The 27,987-nt window shown below is 42.7% G+C and overlaps 1 protein-coding gene across 3 annotated transcripts in view; it reads right to left on the reverse strand.

The window, feature by feature from the left end:
• PTN (pleiotrophin) overlaps positions 1–27,732 on the reverse strand; it is a 112,799-nt gene extending 85,067 nt beyond the window's left edge. Inside the window, exon 1 of one of the 3 annotated variants that reach the window (XM_037878850.2) lies at positions 27,385–27,732. The gene's annotated coding sequence lies outside the window, so the exon portion shown is untranslated. Of the gene's footprint in view, positions 1–26,601; positions 26,923–27,384 lie in introns of those variants that run through there. The other 2 variants (XM_043541193.1, XM_043541195.1) reach the window with 2 other exon arrangements.
• Positions 27,733–27,987: the final 255 nt, after the last annotated feature.

Raw genomic sequence — 27,987 nt, forward strand, 5'->3', positions numbered from 1 at the left:
GTGGTGTGGGGGATGCAGGAGTCAGGGCAGGGGGCTGGGGAGGCTGGGTATGTGTGGGGCGTGCAGGAGTCAAGGCTGGGGTTGTGGGGGGGTTCAGGGCGGTGGGCTGGGGTCATGGGGATGCTCCCAGCCCCCTGCCCTGAAAGGCTAATGGTAGGGGGCTGGAGGAGATATGCTGATTCCACCCCCTTCCCCAAGGTCCCTGGAGCAGAGAGCGCACTGCAACTCCGCTTTTCCCTCTCCCCTCTGTAGCAAGGGCCATCAGCTGATCAGCTGCAGGGAGGGAGAGGAGGAGGGGCAGGAACCAAGCACGCTGGGGGAAGAGGCGTGGGGAGGGGGAAACGTGCCTGCCCTGCAAGGAGAGCGGTGGGCAGAGAAGAGCGGGCCGGGCAGGGCAGGATTTTTAATGGCACGCTGCTGTCTGCCGGGGTAGGCAGACAGCAGCGTGCCATTAAAAATTGGCTCGCGTGCCGTCTTTGGCACGCTTGCCATAGGTTGCCGACCCCGATCTAGAAGCACCATCATTAGGAGATGCAGGTAAACAGCAACCTCAGCTCACTTCCATCACTGCTGCTGCTTTGCCTCTCATAATACACCCAAAGGTGTAATGCTTTAAGAGAGTTACATGATGACAAGCAGCACTAAGCCCATGTGTCCATGGGCTGCATCCTACCTAAGAGCGACTTTAGCTGGTCAAGAATAGGAACAAGCTCCTTCTTAAATCCAGCATAATCCAATTAAATGGTTTATATGAAAATGCTGAGAGACAGAATTTAAGAGTGCAGCACACGCTACTAACCTAAGTATGCATCTTTGAGGAGAATTAGGGAAAGGTAGTTGCCTACATTCAGCGTAGGGCCATGTGTTTTTTCCCCTCTTTTAGAAATATATTTGTTCTAAACCTTCTGTTCACTAAAATCACTGGATTTAAGAATGGGTTCAAGTGACCTTTGTCCCATGAGTGCAAAATCATCCTGTTAAACACTGCACCACATTTCTGATATTGACCTCTCTTCCTGATCAAATAGCTTTGGCTCTCCTGCTATTAGCACACACTTGCACAAGTTGATTTGCTTCTGCAATGGTTGTGTCTGTGTAGGTAACATGAAAAAGACGACGCACACAGATCTGGGAATGGCTTGTGAGTTGCATGCTAAGGTAATGCCCTATATGCAGTGTAGTTGTAACCATGTCGGTCCTAGGATATTAGAGAGACAAGGTGGGTGACGCAATATTTTTTATTGGACCAACTTTTGTTGGTGAGAGAGACAAGCTTTCAAGAGTAATGCATTGACATTTTTCCTTTATGTGGAGGTGGGCGGTAAGGGAGAGACTGCCATGTTTGTTCTGCTGAGTGGGAAAAAAGGAGGTGAGTCGCCATGCTGCTTCTCCACCTACCAAGTCCCAAAATGGAGGATGCAAAAAAATTTCCATGCAGAAAACTGCAAATGCCTTGGGATTGTAAACAGTGTCTCTGTAACATCAGCTTCTTAACTCTGCACGTAAATAATTTTCAACAACAGAAGTAAGGGAATGTCCATGTGGTATAGAACACAAGTACCTCTGAGACTAAAATTAGGGACATTTTAGAGGTATAAGTATGACTAACTGAAGTGAGCATTTCAAAAAACAGTTAACTAAATTTTCAGTGAGGTACAAGGAAGGTAATCAAGCACCAGGGTTTTTTTTAATGCATTTAGAGTTAAGGGGAGGAAATGGAGCTTGGCCAGTTTAGTAAGGGTAGAAGTACCCAGTTAGTTGTACCTGTTCCAGAATGATCATCTATTTACTATGCAACCATATATATATATATATATATATATATCAATAATGTACTTGATTGCAAGCAACATAAGGCTCTTGGATACCATGAGCAGTTTACTAGGACAGAGTTTGCTAAAATGTTATAAAAGAGACAGAGAGGCAGCCACAGTTATGGCCCAATCTAAAACACCCTGAAATCAGTGCAAAGATTTCCACTGACTTCAGTTGGCCTTTGGATCAGGCCTGAAAGTCATACCACCTCAGAACTTGACAGTCTCTCTTAAAATGAAGCTGATGAAGCTAAAAAACTTGGCATTCAGGGAGCACCTGATGTTATTTCTTAAACCTACTGAAATAAGTATAACCAAAGCTACAAAGGAAAAATAGATTGAGTCACAGAAGTGAGGAACTGAAGAACATAGGATTCCATAGGGCAGAGGTGAGCAAGTTACGGCCCGTGGGCCACATCTGGCCCTCGGGACTGTCCTGCCCAGCCCTTGAGCTCCCGGCCGGAGAAGCTAGCCCCCGGCTGCTCTCCAGCTGTCCCCTCTCCCCCACAGCCTCAGCTTGCCATGTCACCAGTGCTCTGGGCAGCAGGGCTGCGAGCTCCTGCCGGGCAGCGCGGCAGGCTCTGACCGGGCGGCGCGGCTGCCAGTCCTGGTGCTCTGAGCGGCATGGTAAGGGGGCAGGGGAGTTGGATAAGGGGCAGAGGGTCCCAGGGGGCAGTCAGGGGACAGGGGGCAGTTGGATAGGCATGGGAGTCCCAGGGGGCCTGTCAGGGGGCGGAGGTGTGGATAGGAGTCAGGACAGTCAGGGGAGAGGGAGGGGGGCTTACAAGAAGAAAGGCTACTGTGAAAGCTAGTCCTGAGTAACAGAAATGAGTTTATTCAGGAATTACGTAATATTGAACTTCTAGACTGGGATTTTCAAAGCATCTTTAGGGAAACAGGATCCTGACTCTCATTTAATTTCAATAGAATTTGGGTATCTAACTCCCTAAATTTGAAATTCTCCCTTTGAAATTCCCACCCCTAAATAACAGTTATAATATAGTTAAGGTTGGCATTACAACTAGAAGATCATATCTACTCTGGCAGCATTAAACTTCAAGAAGTGCACCATTTGAGGTTTTAGGTGATTTTTTTTTAAAGACAGAGTTAGTTGGAAAGAGTCTGAAGAGAACGTTAAGGAATAAAAATCCAAAAATATCAACATGCAGATTCCTAAAGAATGCCTTGATGCAAACCCCCAAGGTCTGCCTACCTCAGACCAAGCAAAAAAGGGAGATTGAAAAAAAAAAATAGTATAATTGCATGGCAAAGTACTAGAATTTATTCCAGGCAAAAAAGTGTCCTTAAAAAAAGAAAAAAAAAAAAGGAAATCCAGCCTTTGTGATACAAATAGAAAGGAACAACTTTGGCAGGTGAGATGGAAAATGGAGATTAAGAGGGCTAAGAGTAAATTTGAAGAACAAAGAGGCAAATAGAGAGCGACAAGTAATAAGGAATTCTTTAAGTACATCAGAAATAGAAAGCTTGCAGGAGAGTTGGTGGACCCGACAGGATCCTGTGGTGCAAAGGGGGCAATCGGAGAGATAAAGAGATTTCACAGAAGCAAAATGATTTCTTTGTTTCAGTTTTCACCTCAAAGCATGAGGGGGAATGCATACCAGTGAACCGCATTCTAATACTGGGGGGAAAAGAATCTGAGAAAATCATTAAAGGTAGAGTTATAAAACATCTATACAGGTACAGAACCCACACAAACCATCACAGTATAAAACAGCATGGTGCGGCGGTGAATCCTGCCTCTCTAACTTGTAAGAATCTGTTAAAAGAGTTATCCTGGTGAATAAAGGATTAGTGGGGTACATTATATAGTTTTTCAAAAGGCTTTGGATAATAGCCTCTAGTGAGCGATTTTTAAGAAACTTGGTAACCATGGGATAAAAGGCAGAGTCCTGACATGATTTAAATTTGGGTAGCAAATAAGACACAAGGGATGAGAATAATGACCAGCTCTCAGTACAGAAAGGATTACTAATGGGGGTGCCTCAGGGATCAGCACTAGGTCTAGTGTTGTTCAATACAATTATTAAGAATCTGGAAGAGAGACTAAATAATGAGATGTGATGATAACACAAAATTATTAGGTTAGTTAAGAATGGAAAGGATTATTAGGAATTCCCAAAAGACCTAAAGTAATTAGATAATTAGGCAACACCATAGCAGATGAAATTCATTAGGCAGGTGAAAGGGGTTACAATTCATCAGAAAGAAAAATCTAAACCATCAGTATATGTTCACGAGTTCTGCATTAACTATAGCCTCTCAGACTCAAGATCTAAGAGTCATGGAATAACCTGCCTAAAAGGGAAGTGACTTCCCAACCAAATAAAAAATATAACTTCTATAATAAGGGAAGTTTAGAGAATAAGAAGAACATAAGAATGGCCATACTGGGTCAGACCAAAGATCCATCAAGCCCAGTATCCTATCTTCTGACAGTGGCCAATGTCAGGGGACTTGGACTTTTCATCTTGGAAAAGAGATGACTAAGGGGGGATACGATAGAGATCTGTAAAATCATGACGGGTGTGGAGAAAGTAAGTAAGGAAGTGTTATTTACTCCTTCTCATAACACAAGAACTAGGGATCACCAAATGAAATTAATAGGCAGCAGGTTTAAAACAAACAAAAGGAAGTATTTTTTCACACAACTAACAGTCAAGCTGTGGAACTCCTTGCCAGAGGATGTTATGAAGGCCAAAGACTATAACAGGGTTCAAAAAAGAACTCGATAAATTCATGGAGGAAGGTCCATCAATGGCTATTAGCCAGGATGGGCAGGGATGGTGTCCCTAGCCTCTGTTTGCCAGAAGCTGAGAATGGGCAACAAGGAATTGATCACTTGATGATTACCTGTTCTGTTCATTCCCTCTTGGGCACCTGGCATTGGCCACTGTCAGAAGACAGGATACTGGGCTAGATGCACCTTTAGTCTGACTCAATATGGCCGTTCTTATGAGGGAAAACCCCCCATAGAGTTTAGGAACCTAATTTTGAGAGGTAGAGGGTATAGATATCATTGTGACAAATATGAACCCCTCTTGCAATTGGTTTACATTTAGAAGCCTATATTTACAAGGAAAGGGGACTTACTGTTTTTTTTCTTTCCATAAGACACATCATTCCAACATTCCTAGGTCAGAGGTTAATAACTTCCTAAGCCTTTTCCAGTCTCAGACTTACTCCTGTGCACTAGATCTCATCAAGATAAATAGATTCATAGATTTAAGGCCAGAAGTGACCATTATTGTCTTCTAGTCTGACCTCCTGCATAATACTGACTGCAGAATTTCATCCAGCCATTCCTCTGTGTTCCAGAGCAAATCCTTTAGAAAGATTCCCAGTCTTGATATAAAGATTTCAAGTGATGAGGAATCTACAACATCCCTTGGTAAATTGTTCCAATAGTGGATTACCTGCAATGTTAAAAACTTACACCTTACTTTTAGTTTGAGTTTACCTAGCTTCATCTTCCACCCATCAGATTTTGTTATGCTATGTCTGCTAAAGAACTGTCTATTATCAGAAATCTTCCCATGTAGGTACCTATAGATCATGATCAAGCTGGCTCTTAACCTCCTCTTGGATAAATTAAATAAATTGAGCTGCTTAAATCTCTCTCTGTAAGGCAGGTTCTTCCAGAACTCAGATCATTCTTGTAGCTCTTTTCTGAAACCTTGCCAATTTTTCAGTGTCCTTTTTGAACCAGAATTGTTTTGAGTCAATTTCATTTGAGATTTCTAAGACAAGACATTTTTAAAATAAGTCCTGGGGGAAATGCTAGAAGAATGTTCAAAATATGATTAACACTTATTTTCTGAGTCCCTTTTTTCTGAACTACATCAAGTATGGACAAAAACACTGAGCATAGTCTGCAGCTCTGGCTGAAATGTGCTCAGCGCAGAACTCAAGAGGGGTGGGAGGACAAAGGTGGCCGTAGATTCCCTGATTCCTGGGTTGCCAGGGGCCAATTTGGCCATCAATGCAAATTTGAGCAAGCTCATGGGTGCTCTAACTTCCAGCAACTAGTAACAGCCCAAGGGACAGTTATGCCAGCTAGGACTCACCAGAGTGCTGTCATAATCCAGCCATACCCCTTCATTAGCCATACCCACAGCAAATGGAGTGGGGAGTGGTAGTAGATGGCATAAAGCCAGCTACATCAATACTTTGCCACCTAGAGACTCCCCCAAGTAAGGACAATCCTGAGATGTTTGGATAGAGTAAGTTTATGGGGCCTGTGGACTGTCAGACAAACGGGGGCCAAACTGGAGACCAGAATCTGGCTCCATTTCTGCAGGTCACCACTACAAGATGCAAAATCTGAGACGAAAAGGACCTATCCTGAGAATTTTATAGGGGGTGATGCAAAAAGCAGATGGATAAAGCCGAGACTTGCTTCCCACTGTCTATGAAGAGAATACTGCATCTTCATAATTTAGCTGAAGAAGAAAGAGTAAGAGGTGACAGAAGTATTATAATAAATTATAAAGGCTGAACTAGATGCTCCTCTTTAGCTTTTCCTAGAATACAATAAAAAGCATATTCAATTAAATTAACAGTCAGAACGTGGAAAAAAGGCCAAGGAAATAATTATACATTGTGTAAAATAAGTGAACTATGGAACTCAGTGCAGCAGGATATTGCTGAAGTAAATAGTTTAATACAAGGATTTTTCACCTAGGGGTTGCAATCATACTGCCCTTCCAATATTGCCAAATGGGACGTGACCCTAGCTAGATAAGGCTCCAGGTATTTCCCTATATAGAAATAGTTGAGAATGCAGCTGTCAAAAATCAGAAAGTCCATCCTGCAGGAAATTTTTTTATTTCTACATTAGTTTTTACATCAGATTGGGATGAAAACTCAAAACATGAAAATATTTTGCTGAATGCAAAATTCTGGAAATATTTTGATTCAGAAATGTCTAAATGTTTTGACATTCCCAAATTGCACTGTTTTGTTTTGTTCTGAATCAGTTCAACCTCAATCTCTGTCTCTATTACAGGATAACCCAGCCAGGAAGGGGCTAAGGGAGTTTCCTTATTTCACAATCTGAGAGAGGCAAAGGAACAGTCTTTGGGGCTGTGTGTTGGTCAGACTCATTTTGTCTCTTTGCGTGTGTTTTAACTATAAATTGAGCCCTAAGGCAAGGTCCTGAAATGGCCTTGGACATGGTTCTTTCCCGGGCTGGTGAGACACTCAAATAGAGGCCAGTCTCCCTGAGCTGCCATGGTGCCTCATGGGAATTGGAGTTAGAATTAGAGCTGTACAGGAAACAGAATTTCTGTTAACTCCAAGATTCTGAAATTTGCTTTCATTCCAAATTGGAATAAAAACAAAAAAAATTGAAACTTACTGTGAAACAAAAGTTTTTTGGGAAAAAATGATCCGTTTTGATAAAATAAAAATGTCTCCTTCCAATTTTAAAAGGCATTTTCTTTTATTTATAATATAAAATAGAATTCAAAAAAAAAAAGTTGCTTTGAAACAAACAAAAAAATATATCAAAATGTTCCCATCTCATAAAGGTCAAAATGCAATGTTTCAACATTAAGGAAATGCTTTCTTTCATTTTTTTTTAAATGAAATTTCACCAGAAACATGGAAATTTTTTACAAAAAGTTTTGATTTGAATGAAATGCTGTTTTGATGTAAAAATAGTGCCTTTGAAAATGTTCAACCAGCTCCAGTTCAGTTGCCTCAGGCCTCATTCTCCTCTATAAGTGGGGCTTCCTGTCCGGGCTGCATTTCTCAGGATGCACCACGAGTCACGGAACTCCCATTGCGTACAGCAGCCGGTCAATCAGAGGGAAGACTGCAGTGAATCATGAGAGATGTAGTTCAGACAGGAAGCCCATCCCAGAGAGGAGAAAACTACAACTCTCAGGACGCACTGTAGCACCACAGGTAGACTCAGAAGGACATTGAACAGACACAAATATTTCAGTATTTCCTAATGAAAAAATAAAAATAACGTCTATCAAAAACAAGAAAAACATTTTGATAGAAACTTCCTAACTGTGATGCTTCCCAGGCTTGTGAGACACCTCACTGCCATCTGCCCTTAGTGTGAGGAGCCCTTGTCTGTGCCTCCCAGCGGTCAGCTCCCTGATTCCACCAGCCACAGTCAATACAAGCACTTTCCTCTCAGCCTATGTAGGCTCCACCATCCCTTTGCAGGTTAGTGATAGATACACTCCAGCCATCCCCCTCAAGTGTCCAACCCACTGAACATTCACAGAATTCATAGATCTGCTACTCTCAAAGAATAGTACACACCAGCATATCAGTTTCAGGATCACCATTATGCTTAACACATTGAGCACTTAGATTTGATTACAGAGAAAGCAAGTTTAAATTTATTTAACAAAGAATAGAGATTTGATAAGAAGCAAGTAGAATTAATGGAAACAAACGGTTTCATATAAAATAAAATCACAACAAGCATTCTAGAGCCCAAACGTAACTAACAAGACGCCCCCTTTTTTGATTCAGTACTCCTTACCCAAAGTCCTCCTTCTCACAGTGTTTTTCAAACAGGATAGCTGAATCCTCCTTTCATAAGACCAAGCCAGCTAGCAGCCTGTCTCCCCACATGACGAAGATAAGAACCCCCATACTAAGTCAGACCAATGGTTCATCTAGCCCAGTATCCTGTCTTCTGACAGTGGCCAATATCAGGTGATTCAGAGGGAATGAACAGAACAGGTAAGCATCAAGTGATCAGTCCCCTGTCGCCCATTCCCAGCTTCTGGCAGAGGTTAGGGACACTTCAGAGTATGGTTTTGCATCCTTGCTCATCCTGGCTAATAACCTTTGATAGACCTAAAACAAGAAAAGGAAGACTTGTGGCACCTTGGAGACTAACAAATTTATTTGAGCATAAGCTTTTGTAAGCTACAGCTCACTTCATCAGATGCATTCAGTGGAAAATACAGTGGGGAGATTTATATACACAGAGAACATGAAACAATGGGTGTTACCATACACACTGTAAGGAGAGTGATCAGGTAAGGTGAGCTATTACCAGCAGGAGAGCGGGGGCGGGGGGAGAACCTTTTGTAGTGATAATCAAGGTGGGCCATTTCCAGCAGTTGACAAGAATGTCTGAGAAACAGCGGGGGGGGGGGGGGGGGGGGCGGGAATAGAATACCCCTTGTCGGGGTTCCAAATCCAGATCCCACTGAGGGTTACCAAAAGAAACTACAGCATTTGCTCAAGAAACTCTCTGAAAAAACACAAGAACAAATCCACACAGACACACCTCTGGAATCCCGACCAGGAGTTTTCTATCTGCTATCCAAGATCCATAAACCTGGAAATCCTGGACGCCCCATCATCTCAGGCATTGGCACCCTGATAGCAGGATTGTCTGGCTATGTAGACTCCCGCCTCAGGCCCTAAGCTACCAGCACTCCCAGCTATCTTCGAGACACCACTGACTTCCTGAGGAAACTACAATCCATCGGTGATCTTCCTGAAAACACCATCCTAGCCACTATGGATACAGAAGCCCTCTACACCAACGTTCCACACAAAGATGGACTACAAGCCATCAGGAACAGTATCCCCGATAACGTCACGGCAAACCTGGTGGCTGAACTTTGTGACTTTGTCCTCACCCATAACTATTTCACATTTGGGGACAATGTATACCTTCAAATCAGCGGTACTGCTATGGGTACCCGCATGGCCCCACAGTATGCCAACATTTTTATGGCTGATTTAGAACAACGCTTCCTCAGCTCTTGTCCCCTAATGCCCCTACTCTACTTGTGCTACATTGATGACATCTTCATCATCTGGACCCATAGAAAAGAAGCCCTTGAGGAATTCCACCATGTTTTCAACAATTTCCATCCCACCATCAACCTCAGCCTGGACCAGTCCACACAAGAGATCCACTTCCTGGACACTACAGTGCTAATAAGTGATGGTCACATAAACACCACCCTATACCGGAAACCTACTGACAGCTATACGTACCTACATGACTCCAGCTTTTATCCAGACCACACCACACGATCCATTGTCTACAGCCAAGCTCTACGACACAACTGCATTTGCTCCAACCCCTCAGACAGAGACAAACACCTACATGATCTCTATCAAGCATTCTTACAACTACAATACCCACCTGCTGAAGTGAAGAAACAGATTGACAGAGCCAGAAGAGTACCCAGAAGTTACCTACTACAGGACAGGCCCAACAAAGAAAATAAAAGAACGCCACCAGCCATCACCTTCAGCCCCCAACTAAAACCTCCCCAACGCATCCTCAAGTATCTACAACCTTCCTGAAGGAAGACCCATCACTCTCACAGATCTTGGGAGACAGGCCAGCCCTTGCTTACAGACAGCCCCCCAACCTGAAGCAATACTCACCAGCAACCACACAACAGAACCACTAACCCAGGAACCTATCCTTGCAACAAAGCCCGTTGCCAACTGTGTCCACATATCTATTCAGGGGACACCATCATAGGGCCTAATCACATCAATCACACTATCAGAGGCTCGGTCACCTGCACATCTACCAATGTGATATATGCCATCATGTGCCAGCAATGCCCCTCTGCCATGTACATTGGCCAAACTGGACAGTCTCTACGTAAAAGAATAAATGGACACAAATCAGACGTCAAGAATTATAACATTCAAAAACCAGTTGGAGAACACTTCAATCTCTTTGGTCACTCGATTACAGACCTCAAAGTGGCAATTCTTCAACAAAAAAACTTCAAAAACAGACTCCAATGAGAGACTGCTGAATTGGAATTAATTTACAAACTGGATACAATTAACTTAGGCTTGAATAAAGACTGGGCGTGGATGGGTCATTACACAAAGTAAAACTATTTCCCCATGTTTATTTCCCCCCCCCCCCCCCGCCCACTGTTCCTCAGATGTTCTTGTCAACTGCTGGAAATGGCCCACCTTGATTATCACTACAAAAGGTCCCCCCCCCCCCACTCTCCTGCTGGTAATAGCTCACCTTACCTGATCACCCTCCTTACATTGTGTATGGTAACACCCATTGTTTCATGTTCTCTGTGTATATAAATCTCCCCACTGTATTTTCCACTGAATGCATCTGATGGAGTGAGCTGTAGCTTACGAAAGCTTATGCTCAAATAAATTTGTTAGTCTCTAAGGTGCCACAAGTCCTCCTTTTCTTTTTGTGGATACAGACTAACACGGATGCTACTCAAACATTTGATAGACCTATCCTCCATGAACTTATCTAATTGTTTTTTGAACTGTGGTATAATCTTGGCCTTCACAACATCCTCTGGCAAAGAGTTCCACAGGTTTACTGTGTGTTGTGTGAAGAGAAACTTCCTTTTATTTGTTTTAAACCTGCTGCCTATTAATTTAATTTGGTGCCACCTAGTTCTTCTGTTATGAGAAGGAGTAAATAACACTTCCTTATTTACTTTCTCCACACCCATCATGATTTTATAGACATCTATCATATCTCCCCTTAGTTGTCTCTTTTCCAAGCTGAAAAGTCCCAGTCTTATTAATCTCTCTTTGTATAGCAGCCGTTCCATACCTCTAATCATTGTGTTGCCCTTTTCTATACCTTCTCCAATTCTAATGTATCTTTTTTGAGATGGGGTGACCAGATATGCACACAGTATTCAAGATGTGGGTGTACCATGGATTTATATAGAGGCAATATATTTTCTGTCTTATTATCTATCCTTTTCTTAAATGATTCCCAACATTATGTTCGCTTTTTGGACTGCCGCTGCACATTGAGTGGATATTTTCAGAGAACTATCCACAATGACTCCAAGAATTCTTTCTGGAGTGGTAACAGCAAATTTTGACACCACCATTTTATATGTATAGTTGGGATTATGTTTTCCAATGTGCATTACTTGGTATTTATCAATATTGAATTTCTTCCACCGTTTTGTTACTGAACCAGGAGAGGACCTTTCCTCTTATCCCATGACAGCCTACTTTGCTTAAGAGCCTTTGGTGAGGGACCTTGTCAAAAGCTTTTGAAAAATCTAAGTATGCAATATCCACTGGATCATCCTTGTCCACATGCTTGTTGACCCCTTCAAAGAATTTTAGTAGATTGGTGAGGCATGATTTCCCTTTACAAAAACCATGTTGACTCTTCCCCAACAAATCATGTTCATCAGGGTGTCTCGTAATTCTATTCTTTACTATAGTTTCAACCAATTTCCCTGGTACTGAAGTTAGGCGTGTAATTGCCGGGATCCCCTTCAGAGTCTCTTTTAAAACTTGGTGTCATATTAGCTATCCTCCAGTCATCTGGTACAGCTAATTTAAATGATAGGTTACAAACTACAGTTAGTAGTTCTGCAATTTTATATTTGAGTTACTTCAGAACTCTTGGGTGACTACCATCTGGTCCTGATGACTTATTACTGTTTAATTTATCAATTTGTTCCAAAACCTCCTCCAATGACACCTCAATCTCGGACAGTTCCTCAGATTTGTCACTTAAAAAGAATGGCTGAGGTTGGGGAATTTCCCTCACAGCCTCAGCCGTGAAGACTGATGCAAAGAATTCATTTAGTTTCTCCGCAATGCCCTTATCTTCCTTGAGTGCTCCTTTAGCATTTTGATCGTCCTATGGCCCCTGGCTTCCTGCTTCTGATGTACTAAAAAAAACAACTGCTGTTACCTTTTTTAGTCTCTGGCTACTTGTTCTTCAAATTCTTTTTTAGCCTTCTTAATTATATTTTTACACTTCACTTGCCAGAGTTTATTCTCCTTTGTATTTTCCTCAATAGGATTTAACTTCCAGTTTTTAAAGGATGCCTTTTTGCCTCTAACTGCTTCTTTTAATTTGTTGTTTAACCACGTTAGCACTTTTTTGGACCTCTTACTATGTTTTTTTTAATTCAGGGTATACATTTAAATTGAGCCTCTATTATGGTGTCGTTAAAATGTTTCCATACAGCTTGCAGAGATTCCACTTTTGGCACTGTACCTTTTAATTTCTGTTGAACTAACTTCCTCATTTTTGTGTAGTTCCCTTTTCTGAAATTAATGACTGTGGTGGGCTGCTTTGGTGTTTCTCCTCCCACACATACACACACACAGGGATGTTCAATGTTATTATGTTATAGTCAAGATTACCAAGCAGTTCAGCTATATTTACCTCTTGACCAGATCCTGTGCTCCACTTAGGACTAAATCAAGAATTGTCTCTCCTCTTGTGGGTTCCAGGACTAGGTGCTCCGAGAAGCAGTCATTTAAGGTGCGAAGAAACTTTATCTCTGCATCCCATCCTGAGGTGACATGTACCCAGTCAATATGGGGATCGTTGAAATCCCCCATTATTTTTATTTTTATAGCCTCCTCTAATTTCCCTGAGCATTTCACAGTCACTATCACCATCCTGGTCAGGAGGTCAGAAGTATAGCCCTACTGCTATATTCTTATTATTCATGCATAGATCCTATAGTACAGTTGTTTCATTTAAGATTTTTACTTCATTTCACTCTACACTTTTTTTCACATATAATGCCACTCCCCCACCAGCATGACCTGTTCTGTCCTTTCTATATATTTTGCACCCTAGAATTACTGTGTCCCATTGATCATCCTCATTCTGCCAAGTTTCTGTGATGCCTCTTATATCAATATCCTCATTTAATACAAGGCATTCAAGTTCACCCATCTTAGTATTTAGACTTCTAGCATTTGTATATAAGCACATTAAAAAATGTCACTTTTTAGCTGTCTGCCATTATGTGATATAACTGAATGGGACTCTTTTTCATTTGACTATTTCTCATCAGATCCTACCCGTATTTTATCATCTTCCATCCTCTCCTCCTTACTTGGATATAGAGAAACTCCATTAATAGGTCCTCCCATAAGGGATGTCTCTATCTGAACCATGTGCTCCTCTGCACCTGTCAGCTTTCCCCCAGCCCTTAGATTAAAAACTAAGGTCTGGGGGAAAGCCAACAGGTGCAAAGGATTACAGGGTCTCTCTCCGCACCCCTAGATATATTAAGCTGGTCCTTTGTTCTTCACCTGTAAGCAACACCCACACACACTGTTCACCTCTTCCTGTTAATTTCTTCTCCTGAAGTCCCTGCAGTCTCTTTATTAGCATTTGACTCAGTATGCAAATAGAATTCCACTGTAAAACACACAATACTCAGTAGTCAATCAGGGACATAAATGTCTCCTCCCCAGTGTCTAATAGAACCTGTCTTTAGGCATCTCACCTCTGGGTGGCATCCCTTTAACTTCAGGCTTTAAGAACATATTTTCATACATATCACTGTTTACATATTATCCACACATACATTTCACAAAGATTATAAAGATCAATGTGACACAGGTTTTCACTAGAGAACTTACATGACACTGTTTGGTGAACAAGAATGTAAATAGCAGACCAGGTATCTCAGACAGGGGATCCCTTTATGCACTCCTGTTCCTTCTGCCAGCTGGCATCAGCCACCTCTTTATTCAAAGCCACTGGTTTAGTAAAATCCAAAATAGGATTAGAACTTTACTGCATATGTGGGAAGTGTCAATTTAAAGAAGAGATTGGCTTGTCATTTACAAGATGTTTTATGCAACTGGGAATTCTAAAGTAAAGTGAGATCTTTGTGTTACACCTCTTTACTCAGATTGCTTCTCCAGTTCATTGATATTTCACATCATTGCACATGTCTGAGATCTGGGAACAAAGTAGGAGAGTGGGACATACATTTGTGTACACCTAATTCTTTTCCATGCACAAATGAACACTCTCCATAGCATTTCTAAAAAATACTTCTAATCCCCACACCCTAAAATTAACATACAAAATCAGTGGTTTCTAATTATAGGAATACTTCCTAGTCTATATAATCATAAATAATTTAAACTAAATTACAGTACATGTCAATTAAATGAACAAAGAACATTTTGTAATGCATTATACCTTTTTTTTTTTTTTGCTCATTTGGTTGTATGGTAATTTTAAAATTTCAATAATTTTCAATAACTCTCCCTGTCAGTGCAAATTAGTGAGGTTAGTGGAGTTCTACTGTGTTGTCTGTATATTAAAAAAAGTTTTTTAAAAAAATTCAGGATCATTTTTCATAACACTCTGCCTATAAAGCCAGGAAAATGAGCGGCCATCAGTCCAACTGCACAAGTCTCTGAAGGAGCCCAAAACTTCTAAAGTAATTAAAAGAGCTTTTCTGTACAAACAGAATACTATATTTATATATGATCAAAAAAGAGGAAGATCTTTTGTATTTTTTTCTATTTTTCCTCATTTTTTCCAAGATTTTGAACCGGGGAGAAAAAAAAAAAATCACAGATTTTGAAATGTTCCCATTAATTTTTCTAATTTCAACCCGCTGTACTAAACACATGCCACCTTTAAGTATAGCATGTCGGCACCTTTCAGGGCTAGAAGCAAATATTGATCACACTGAAAAGCTGGGAATCTGTACTTGTCATTGGCATAAAGATCCTGCTTTTAACCCATTCCCTGCAGGACTGTGATATATCAGACTTAATCATGACATTTTTAGATGCAGAAAAGTTGTAAGTCGCCTATGGACAGACACAATTCCAGAGTGAGGGAGGAAGGAAAGTCCACATTTCAGGGAGAAGAGGAAAATATTTCTCTGACAGATTGAATTTTCTAAATAAATAAATAAATGAACCACTGGAAGCTGCTGTGAGGTTTGGCATGCTAGAATAAGTCCTGGGGGAGACGGTAAGTCAGGTAATCAAAAGTCCATGATAAATTAATTTATCACATTGATCTGAAATTTATCACAGGGATTTCTGTGATGGCGGGGGGGGAGTGTATGTATCTATCTCTATATTATGGTGATAGTCTATACCATTATGTTCACCACTTTTACCAGACTGATAAAATTTTCTACAAAGCATGCCTTGTGAAGCATCATTTGAAAAGTCAAACTGCTGAACATTATTGTCCTGATAAAATGTGTGTGACAACATTGTATGTAAAGCTACAAGATTCTACTGTATAACATTGTTATAACATGCTCTAAAGTTAAGAAAAGCAGGCCCAAACCCATTTTTCAGAGACAAAGTCACATTGACACTCCAATCAGGTGCTAAAGGACTATCACCTGCTTAAGCCACCATTCACCAGCAGAGGGAAGGTGTAAACAAAAAATTTACATTCCATCACAGGGATGGTTCAAACTTCATGTCCACATGAGACTGTTTTGTCACCATGACTCAGCATGGATGTTGCTAGCACAAGAAGTTGAATTATAAAAAGGGGACAAAAGGCTTGACTCCACTCCTCTTCCCATCTTTCTCCTCATGACATCACTGAATTCCTGAAAGACACTGAACTAAGGGGGAGGGGTCCCAAGCTGAAAGGAGACCCAGCCTGTGAAACTTACTGCAGCATATGGTGACAAAACCTTCACTTTGAGTTCTGTTAGCTTGTTAAGTTAGGTATTAGCTTGTGTTTTACTCTTATTTTCTTTTGTAACCAATCCAGACTTTTATGCATCATCACTTGTAATCACTTAAAATCTGTCTTTCTGTAGTTAATAAACTTATTTTATTGGTTTATCTTAATCAGGGTGTTTGGATTAAAGTGCACAGGAAACTCCATTTGGGATAACAAGTCTTGTGCATTATCATTTTCCTTTAATAAAATGACAGACTTTCAATGTGCTTGTTCTGAAGAGTACTGAGCAGTATAAGATGCACACTTCTGGGGAGACAAGACTGGGACTAGGAATTTGCGAGTGTTGCCCTGTAATTCATGAGTAACTGGCCAGAGTGCTCTTGTATTTATCTGGAAGTGAATTTGCGCACTGAAGGCTTTCGGAACAGATCAGGAGAGGCTGTTCTCACAGCAAAGCAGTGCAAAAGGCACCCCAGCATAGAGAGTTAAGGGGACACCACTGTTCGACAGTCCAGATTGTACCCTGGGTAATGTCACACACACAAATATATAAACTAAAGGTATGTCTACACTGCAATCAGGAGGTGCAACTGCAGCAAGTGTAGACAGACCTGAACCAGCTTTGATCTATATACAGTAGAACCTCAGAGTTACGAACACCTCAGGAATGGAGGTTGTTCATAACTCTGAACAAAACATTATGCTGGCTCTTTTCAAAAGTTTACAACTGAACTTTGGATTAATACAGCTTTGAAACTTTATTGTGTAGAAGAAAAATGCTGCTTTTAACCATCTTAATTTAAATGAAATAAGCACAGAAACAGTTTCCTTACCTTGACCATTTTTTTTTTAAATTTCCCTTTTTTTTTTTTTTTTAGTAGTTTATGTTTAACATATTACTGTACTGTATTTTTCCCCCCCCCGCTCCCCTTTTTTTTGTTTCTGCAGCTGCCTGATTTGGAACCGAAAGTACACAATGAAGGGCTGACTGGTCAGTTCGTAACTCTGGTGTTCGTCGTATCTCTGAGTTTCTACTGTATATCAAAGCTCGCTTGAGTAACGCTAGCAGTGAAGCTGCAGCAGGACACGTGGCAGCCCTCTGAGCGTGTACGCAGGCTCTTGAGTGGGCAGAGTCAGACCATGCAGCTGCTGCAGTGTCACTGCTATTGTTACTCAAGCTAGCTTAAATCTAGCTAGATCAAAGGTAGCTCAGGTATGTCTACACTTGCTGCAATCACACCTCTTGATTTGCGGTGTACACTTATCCTTTGAGTGGTGCCATTGGCTTCAGTGGAATAACTCACAGTGCACAAAGTTAACCACATGTGTAAACCTTTGCACAACTCTGGCCTAAATTTGGACCGAGGGGAAGGAGAGAGCGTTCCTTAACACCCCCTGCACACACACGCTACATCTACACTTGGCGCTAGGAGTGTGGTGCCCAGCTCAAGGAGGCATTCTTGTGCTAACTTTCATTGCGCCAGTGCATTAAAAATAGCAGTGTAGCTGCAGTAGTACAGTCAGTGATGAGCGGTGTCACAGGCTAGCTGCCTTGAGTACAAACCAGACCACACCCCCAGCTCCAAGTGTACATGTCACCACACACACACCTACAACCATCTGTTATACATCCAGCAAATTTTAGTCCAGGGGTTCTCAAACTGGGGATTGTGACCGCTCAGAAGGTCACAAGGTTATGATGTGAGGAGTCGCAAGCTGTCAGCCTCCACCCCAAACCCTGCTTTGCCTCCACCATTTATAATCATAGGTGCTGGTACTCGGAGTGCAGGGGGTGCTACAGCACCCCCTGGCTTGAAGTGGTTTCCATCGTAAACAGGGTTTACAGTTTGGTTCAATGGCTCACAGCACCCCCACTATAAAAATTGTTCCAGCACCTCAGTTTATAATAGTGTTAAATTTTAAAAAAGTGTTTTTAATTTATAAGGGCCGGGAGGGAGGGGTCACACTCAGAGGCTTGCTGTGTGAAAGCAGTCACCAGTACAAAAGTTTGAGAACCACTGTTTTAGTCCAAAACTCAGAACAAACTCAAAATGAACATTTAAGTCCGGTGGCACAAAGGGAGCAGCTCCCCTCCTTCCCCTCCCCCCCAGCTGGGTATTCTTGGGGCTTGAGGAAGTCCCCAGTAGGCATAGATAGATCCACCTGCTACACCACCCCACACTGTTCATTCTCCCTGTTGCAATCCACAGCTGGTGGATGGTCTCTCTGAGCTTGTTACCAGCTGGCAGATTTGAGAGCAGCCCCCAGTCTCCTGTAAACTCTGCCAGGGTGTGGCCTATATAAAGTTGGCCAGAGAATCAGGGAACTGTAATGGCTCCCTAGTGGTTTCCTCTCTCTACTGCATAAGTGAGACCAGAATGGAGCCCGCAATGAAGAGTGTATAATTTATCAACAGCAAAGGAACACTCTGTAAACAATGGAAAAACAATGTCTGCCAAGTAAATCACTTTGCTTAAGCAAACATCTCTTATGAAGATTAGCAAAAACATCTGAAAACACACGAATTAGACAAGAAACATGGGCCAAAGGGACCATGCTGCAAAATAAAGATTAAGCAAGCATGATGCACTGAGGCTCCCTGAATCAAATCTTTCTCTGCCTCTGAATGCCTCTAAAGGCACTGAAAATTATAGCCGTTGGCTTGGAGGGAAACTGTAGTAGTAGTTTTTTTCTTCTTCCATGCTATTGTATGCTCAGCTGCCCCGGGTAGGCTGCTAATAGAAACAAGAGACTCTCACACAAACAAAAAACATCATTGTGACCTCTGGGAATGCAGCAATCCAAACAAACAAGCCAGTCAGGTGGCACAAGCCACTGGGAGGCAATCAGAGCATCTCAGAGGCCTTCCCCCAGCACCAGAAGGAAAGCTGATTCACTAGGATGGCAAATACAGCTTTTTCCTGGAAAAGCAAAGGAAAAACCATGCTGGGAAGGCAGAGTAAGAAGCTTATAATATTTATTTATTGAGGGAAGAGAGTTTCTGGATTCATATTTCTTATGATTCCAACTGAAGAGAGACACAATTTCTGTCCTATCAGCATAATGGAGAGCAACCAGAATGGAAGCATTTCTCTAGTTAGGACAAGATTCCGATAGCTGTACTCACTCTGAATAGTACCTCACTTTGCAAGTAGTCCCATTGCAATTAATGGGACAATTTGCAGTACAAAGTAAGGGTGCCAGAATGGCATTTTCCCTGTTTGCTATCAAGCTGTGAAGCACTTTTACAATCGTAACTTATTTTGAATAAAACAAAGGAGAAAGGTGTCCTTTCAGAATTATGGTCTGACTCCTACTGTCCTTACTCAGGCAAAGCCTACCCTTACTTCAGTGAGAGCTTTGCCTGAGTAAAAACTACAGGATTTGGTCCTAGATTAATATTTATTTCCATCAGGGAGGGGAGTGGGGAATAATTCTGAATGAGTGTTGGTAGCCATCTTGACACTGAACCAGAGGTTCTTAGTTCAAGTGCCCCAAAGCAGGCTTCAGACTTGTACCCAGTGCTGACTCTGCAGTGCTATAATACTGTTCGGAAGGTATTACGTTGTTAGAGATGCCGTCCTTCTGGGAAGACATTATTCCCAAATCCCTTCATGTTTCACTTCTGATGGAAGATAAAGATCCCATTGCACTTTCTGAAATAGATTCTATGATAAACCCAGTGTGTGTATAATGAACAACATTCCCCACGTAACAAACCAGGGTCAGGGCATTCTAAGAAAGAATGTCTGGGCAGAGGGGCCACTTGGAACTCTTCACACACACATCCTTATCTATATGTATTGTGTGTGTGTGTTGTGGAACTAAGATGTGTATCATTCATCACCCTGATAACTTTGTATATTGTAGCCTTTTTTACTCCTTTCAACTGTTTTTTGTCATTTTAGATCTTCAGGGTTTGAGGCCAGGATTTGTACCTCCATATATATTTGCACAGTAACTAGCATCTTTTGGGTACTTCTGCAATAGAAGTAATAACAGCATCCCATGCTGTGAGATCATTATTGCTGAGTGCACAGTGGCTCCTAGATTTTCACTGTGCAACCAGTATCTAATTAACTGTGGTCTATAGCACTTTGGAATACCTGAAGTATGAAAGATATAAAACCCAGTCTGTGTGATCATTGTATAGTTTAAATGCTACCTGACTTTGACAACTATCTTATCTATAGTCTGGAGATCATCTTAAAACAACAGGTAGGCAAAGTAATCTCAAAGTGCTCATAACACTAAGATGAACAAAACCAAAACACAAGACAGGGAGCTCACTATAAAAGGTATTATGCCTATCATTGCCTGAAATTGAATTGACCAAGCTTTCAGGTGGCTGAGATAGATTTAGGAGTGTTATTTTAAACCAAGTAATAAGATGTAGTATGCTGATTTCCACAACCATCGCAGTGTGTGTCTTTTGTCTATATTTGGTAATTCCCCCTCTTCTTCCTTCCCAGCCCACCCAGCACCTGGATAACATGATGAAGAACAGGAGTACATGTTTTGCACCCTCCTCACCCCATTACCCCAGGACCTCACTGAGCTCTGGAACTTATGTGGGGATCAGAGGTAGATTCTGTCCCTTGGAAAGCAGTCAGACCTTGGAGGGAAGCCTAACCTCTGTTCCAAAATGTACACTGAGAATATGTCTACACAGCAACTGGACACCCACAGCTGGCCTGTAACAACCGACTTGTGTTATGAGGCTCGGGTTGTGGGGCTGTTTCATTGCTGTGTATACTTCCAGGCTTGGGTCCTGTCACTCAAGGGTAGACACTGCTGAATACTTCAATGCACTGAACAAGTCTTATGACATCAAGGTTATATGTCTGCCAGTACTGGCAATAATAAAGTGTTGGCACCAAGAGGAACTTTACCTTTTCCATACTGAAAAGGCGTTGAAACTTGAGAAAGGACTGAAACACACTAATGAATCGGACACTACAGAAGCAGCTTCTCTGCCAACTCAGAGCTAATAAAAATATAAGCAGCAGATTCCATACAGATTGCCAACTATTACTTCATTAGCTAGGGAATATTTCTGGCACCCTAGAGACTAACAAATTTATTTAAGCATAAGCTTTTGTGAGCTAGGTAATTCTCATAGTAAAGATGCTGGAATCAAAGACATTTTTCTCTGCAGCCGATGATGATGATGTCACACTGGGCACCACCTCAACTTCATACAAGATCAAATGTTTACAGTGCTCATCTAAAAATCCAAATGTAGTTGAAACCCACTGCTCTAGCCACGCTACTGACCCCAATTATAATGATTGTTTGAGACCCCCGAATGGTACTATATGTTCACAAGCAGCCGCTGTCTAGTGGCAAATGTTTAGATACAATTCTGCTGTTTATTTGAATATCTCCTCCATCATTCTTTGTTATTAGTACATGCACTAATAATGGTGGCTGCCTTTATATAAAATCAAGATCTAATTTTTTAAGAGTGGGTCTACTTCTGCTAACAGTACTTAGTCTTCATCTGAAGTCATTATTACTTTCTAGTAGTGAAAAATAACAATTATTTCCAAATCATATAAAATTGTAAAGAATGAAAGAGTGACAATTCCACTATCAGCAGTTGGTGCAATGCTCATGGCAGACAGGGGAACAGGACACTGGTTATGGTGGAGAAGACTCTCTTGGTCTTGATGGTCTAATGTCCTACATTATTTATTACATTTGGAAAGAAATAAAAAATTCATTGTGGGAAACTGTTCTATAGTTAATCTAAAGACTATAATGAATGAAGGCTAGCAATTTATTCTGTGGAGCTAAAATACTAATTCCATAATTTCGTGGCTAACAAATCCAGCCCCAGGGCCAGGTGGCTTTGGTTGCACTGTATTTTCTGAGGCATCCTCCACTTTCAACTCAGTTACTAGGCACTTGGTGGTGGACAATGCACTGCTGGGACTGCTGCTGGCACAAGTAACTAGAATAGATTTCTCGCTCCCCACAAAGTTTGTTTCACCATGAGAGCTATTGCTTCTAACAAATTGTTTGACCACTGCCACCTCGTATGCCGTGTCCATTAATTGAGCCAGAGTAGCAATATTTCTATAGTAATAATGCACAAATTGTTATGGCTGGTTATTTTACTAAAAGGCAGTTATCCACATTTTAAATACCATAGCTTACCCCTGTACTTTTTGAGCCCATTTTCAGCTTACTCCGAATAAAGCTTTTTATATAAAAGACTCCAATTGAAGTAAGGCTCTTCCATTCTGGCTCCTCCCAAGCCCTCTGAAATCCACTTTAAATAGCTTACAATATATACTTTTCTACTTCAACCTAAACAGCTCTAAACAGAGAACATTCTATGTACTAACATTCAGAAAGTCACAATTGAGAAGATTTTCAAAAATACCTATGTGACAGCAGCCATCGGGGACTTTGGAATTTTTAAAAATGTTATCCTTTGTGTCTACGTGATGCTAAATTGCCCAAACTAACCTAAAATATGGGCCCTTCTGCTTATCTCAAAACACCTATTGCCTAAGCAATATCTGAAGTTCATAGTTGCTGTTGACTCTCTATATAACCAGGGCTATCAGGCAACGCTTAACAAGCACTAACTAATGATATCAGGATATGGATATAAATTAGAAATGCACACCCTAAATGGCTCTGATAGTTTCACTAAATATACACAGCAACACAGAATGATATTCCTGCTGTCAGATGTCAATATCTAGCTAGGAGCTTGATGGCACCATAGAAACTCAGACACATAAAAGTATGGTATTGACTGGGTGGAAAATGAGGCTGCAGTTTAAGTTTGAGGCTGCCCAGCATGCCAAGAATTGTGAATAACTTGCAACATAAACTCCCTGTAAACAAGGCAGTCCAAGGAGGATAAATCAGAGACAACCATAGCAGGGATATGGATTGACCAAGTGCTGGTCACTCTAAGCATATGAAGAGCACTGTGTATGTGTTACAGTGACCTGGTTTGATCCCAGGACAGCATTTTAAATGGTTTATTATGAAGAGGCTTGACACATAAAAAGATTTCCTCAATTAAAGCCCTGAAACTAAACCTCTAAGACAAAAATGCTTTTGATGCACCAGTCAGCAAAAGGCCATAAATACTGAAGCGGAGGTTACACTGTTAGTCACAGACCTGCTCCCATAGAAAACACCACAAACTTATGGACAATATATGCAAGGGAGGTGGCCTGTGGAGGAAGACAAGGTTCATGAGCAAAGCAAGTTCCCTCCACAGTGACTCAGTGTTGCATTGTAATTCTCTATATAAGTCATAACCCCACTAAGGCACTGCACAAATGTTTTAAAATACCACAGAGTGTGTGTGTCAAATCAGTATGTTTTCAGACCTCATGTAGAAAGGACAGTTCTTCTATGAGAGTACTCCGATCTAACAGACTTCAGCGAGACCAAGAGAAGGGAGATCAGATCTAGCTGTGACATATTTTGGTGGAAGTGATGCTGCTGGAAGTCAGACAGCACCTCCCAAAAGTCAACCAAGGAAGTGCCCATGTTAGCAATGAAGGCCTCCCTTGTCTGCACCATTTGCCAGAGAGGGAAGGAAGATGCTAGTGACAAAAATAAAAACAAACAAAGAATGTATCCCTTTGTAAAAGACACAAACTGAAGCCAGTGACAAATTTCCCTCCCACCTTTCTGTCCAAGTGCCTGCTCCAAAGCCCACTAAAGGGAGTCTTTCCTTTTTCTTCAGCGAGTGCTGGATAAGGTCCCAATTGCTAAGGAACTCAGACCAGAGAGACACCAACTTTCTACTTGTCCCTCCACACATACTTGCCGGTATAGATGGTCATTAAGTTATGCAGAGCTTTTTCCTTCTAGCTGGATAACTTTTCCTTTCCCCTCCATCAAACTTACAACAACAAATAAACAGCTTTACCATGTCACAAATTACATATTGCCTTTTCTGGGAGGAAATTTCCCTTTGGATCATTTCTGTTGATGGATATTTCAGTGTTGTTTTTGGGGGGTGAGGTGTTTGTAATAGACAATAAAAAGTAAAATTCCCATTGTACAGCAGCTGTCATGCAACATTCAAAAGGTACATAAAAACAACTGTCCCCTTAGAATAGCCTGCACCTACAAGCATACCCGTTCCCTCAATCCATTAGCTACCCCAAAAGCTGAACTTTGCAACAGGCTCAGAACAATACAAAACTAAAGCTGTGATGGAACAATGGAAAGGTAGCAAGTTTCAGAGCTGAAGAACTTTTGGCTAAAATGTCCTTCCACCTGCTCCTCTGACTTAAACTACGCTGGATCTAGTTAGACCCACTCTTCTGGCCACAGTTGTAAGGGTATTGCATAGGAAAAAGACATAATATATACAATTTCACACTGCTTATAAACAAGACCAAGTGGACATGGTCACGGCAGGCTTAATTCCTGGTGGAATTTAAGCTTCAGAACATTCCACAAATTTATTATTCATTCATCTCTAAAGCAACCCCCTGTGATGTCAAAAACTGAGAAGTGTGACCTCAGGTAGAGAGCAAGCAACAGGAGCAGATGAACTTTCAATGAAGTGAAAAGATTCCCTTTGCATGTAAATAGCCCTAATATATATAAGGAAGACAAATAAATGACAGAAACCAATATGATACATCAGCAGAATTATCTCTAAACTCAATGGGAGAAGTTATATTCTCACTTAGAAGTCAATGGTGTTACTTTGTATTTACACCAGTCTCACCGACAGCAGAGATTGGCCCAGTTTTCCCAACCTTTCCCCCCAAGCCTTTAAGATTTAAAACAAACTAGCAATAACAACTCTACAACTGATCCATCAGTGCCTGTTGCAGTTACTTATTTTAGTGGCAGTAAAGTAAGGGTCAAATATTTCTCTACGATAAGCAGGTTAACTCCCATTACAGTCAAACAGAGTTAATGTGCTTATCAGAGCATAGAGTCTGGCTCTAAGTCTCTGGGGATCAAAGTGAGGATATTGCTGGCACCTTAGCACCATAGGACTGGAAGGTACCTCGAGGGGTCATCTAGTCCAGTCCCCTGCACTCATGGCAGGACTAAGTATTATCTGGACCATCCCTGACAGGTGTTTGTCTAACCTGCTCTTAAAAATCTCCCATGATGGAGATTCTACAACCTCCCTAGGCAATTTATTCCACTGCTTAACCACCCTGACAGGAAGTTTTTCCTAATGTCCAACCTAAACCTCCCTTACTACAATTTAAGCCCATTGCTTCTTGTCCTATCCTCAGAGGTTAAGTACAACAATTTTTCTCCCTCCTCCTTGTAACAACCTTTTATGTACTTGAAAATTGTTATGTCCCCTCTCAGTCTTCTCTTCTCCAGACTAAACAAACCCATTTTTTTCAATCTTCCTTCATAGGTCAAGTTTTCTAGACCTTTAATCATTTTTGTTGCTCTTCTCTGGACTTTCTCCAATTTGTCCACATCTTTCCCGAAATGTGGCACCCAGAACTGGACACAATATTCCAGTTGACGTCTAATCAGCATGGAGTAGAGCAGAAGAATTACTTTTCGTGTCTTGCTTACAACACTCCTGCTAATACATCACAGAATGATGTTCACATTTTTTGCAACAGTGTTACACTGTTGACTCATATTTAGCTTGTGGTCCAATATGAACCCCAGATCCCTTTCCCCAGTACTCCTTCCGAGGTAGTCATTTCCCATTTTGTATGTGTGCAACTGATTGTTCCTTCCTAAGTGGAGTACTTTGCATTTGTCCTGATTGAATTTCATCCTATTTATGTCAGACCATTTCTCCAGTTTGTCCAGATCATTTTGAATTTTAATCCTGTCCTCCAAAGCACTTGCAACCCCTCCCAGCTTGGTATCATCCCCCAATTTTATAAGTGTACTCTCTATGCCATTATCTAAATCATTGATGAAGATATTGAACAGAACCGGACCCAGAACTGACCCCTGCGGGACCCCAGGTAAGAAGGGCAACCACAGCAGGTTTCCGATCCTAGGTGCAAACTGCTCACCTTCCTCTTGAGCACACTTTCTGCCGGCAGATACTGACATTTTTTTCTTTACACTGTGTAAAGTTCCCCCTCCTGCCCCTTAGCTTTTCATTACTGCCACATATTGATCCGCCAGCCTTTCATGCCAAGTTAGGATCAAGTGGCTAAACGGAGCTGTGCAGTTGCCTCAAATCCGCGCTGAGCTGAGAGCACGGAACTGCTCCATTATCCTATTAGCCTGCAGAGTAATCCTCGGCGGCCGCCCCCCGGCCTGGAAGGCAGCAGCCTGCAGAGCCAGCCAGGCGCGGGAGCTGGAGCAGCTTGCGGGGCAGGGGTTAGAGAGATCATCCCCCTGGAGTCAGTCAGTGCTACTCACAGGGGCGGCACTTCTCGGGGTCTCCTTTGAGGCTCCAGCCGCGGAGTCCTGTGTCTGCATGGTGGCGGGGAGCAGGCTGGGGTGCGGATACAGGTGGCTGGGGAACACCTTCACGTACAGCCCCAAGTCACCGGAGGGGTGCGGGTGGAGGGGGGCTCTTTTTTCCCCAAGAAAAACCAGACTTCTTCTCTTCTGGTCCCTTGGGCGAGCCCAGAGCTCCTTGGCCACCACATCCCCTGGAGAAGAAGCACCGGTGCCCGATACCAGCTGGCCCCAGGAGGGGGGGGGGGTGCGGAGGAGACACCCCACCAGGAATGCCCAGAGCTATGCTCTCCGCGGCCCCCCGGCGCCGCTCAGTTCCCTCCCCCGGATTCAACAGATTTGGGGGAGGGATAGCTCAGTGGTTTGAGCATTGGCCTGCTAAACCCAGGGTGGTGAGTTCAATCCTTGAGGGGGCCATTTAGGGATCTGGGGCAAAGAAAATTGGGGCTCGGCCCTGCTTTGAGCAGGGGGTTGGACTCGATGACCTCCAGAGGTCCCTGCGCACCCTGAGATTCTCCGACGTGCTACCGGCTGAGGAGCCGCGCAGGGCGACGGGCGCCGCGGAGGGAGCCCAGCCCGCTTCCCGCGGAGGGAGCGCGGCACGCGCGTTCGCGGCGCCCCGCGCTCAGCCCGCCTCTCCCCCGCGCCGCCGCCTGTCTGTGCGAGAAGCCCTGCGGTGCGCCCCCCCGAAGAAAGCGCCTCGGGCGCAAGCCTCTGACACGCGCGCCCCAGCAAACCCACTTCGACGGACGTGGAGTTGTCGGCCAAGCTGCCTTCGGCGCGGAGGGACGGGCGGTGGGCTCGGCTGCCTGTGGGCTCCCTTCTCTTGCGGGCTGGATCTGGGGGCTCCTCTCGCCGCCCCCGCGTTCCCCCTCCGGCTGGGATTGTCTCGCCAAGGCTGGGCGGCTCGAGGCCGGCAACTCGCCGCTCCTCGCTTGGGCTCAATGGCTCGCAGAGTGCGAGCGAGCGAGCGAGGAGGGAGGCAGAGCGCGAGAGAGCACTTTGCACTCATGTGATCTGCTTGGCAAGCTGATTAAAAGCAGGTCACTCCCGGGGCAGTCTCGCCCACCGGGACTGGAGGAAGGCAGGGGAATGGGAGAGGGGCTAGGACTCGGAGAGGTGCCGGATTTGAGTTCCTCGGTTAGTGCCAAGGAAAGGTAGCTGCAGGGTAGCATCCCTCCTCTGCAATTTCATATGTTGTAGGCACTGTGGCTCAGGTGAGCAAAGAGTAGAGCTTTGCTGGGAAAGAGACGCTCTTCAAAACCCTCGTCTGATGGTGACAGTTCCCCAAGTTCTGTTAATTGGAGATGCAGTGTCAGCACCATAATGTACTGGGTCAGGAGG

The sequence above is a fragment of the Chelonia mydas genome, chromosome 1 (assembly GCF_015237465.2).
Source record: "Chelonia mydas isolate rCheMyd1 chromosome 1, rCheMyd1.pri.v2, whole genome shotgun sequence".
Lineage (NCBI taxonomy): Eukaryota > Metazoa > Chordata > Testudines > Cheloniidae > Chelonia > Chelonia mydas.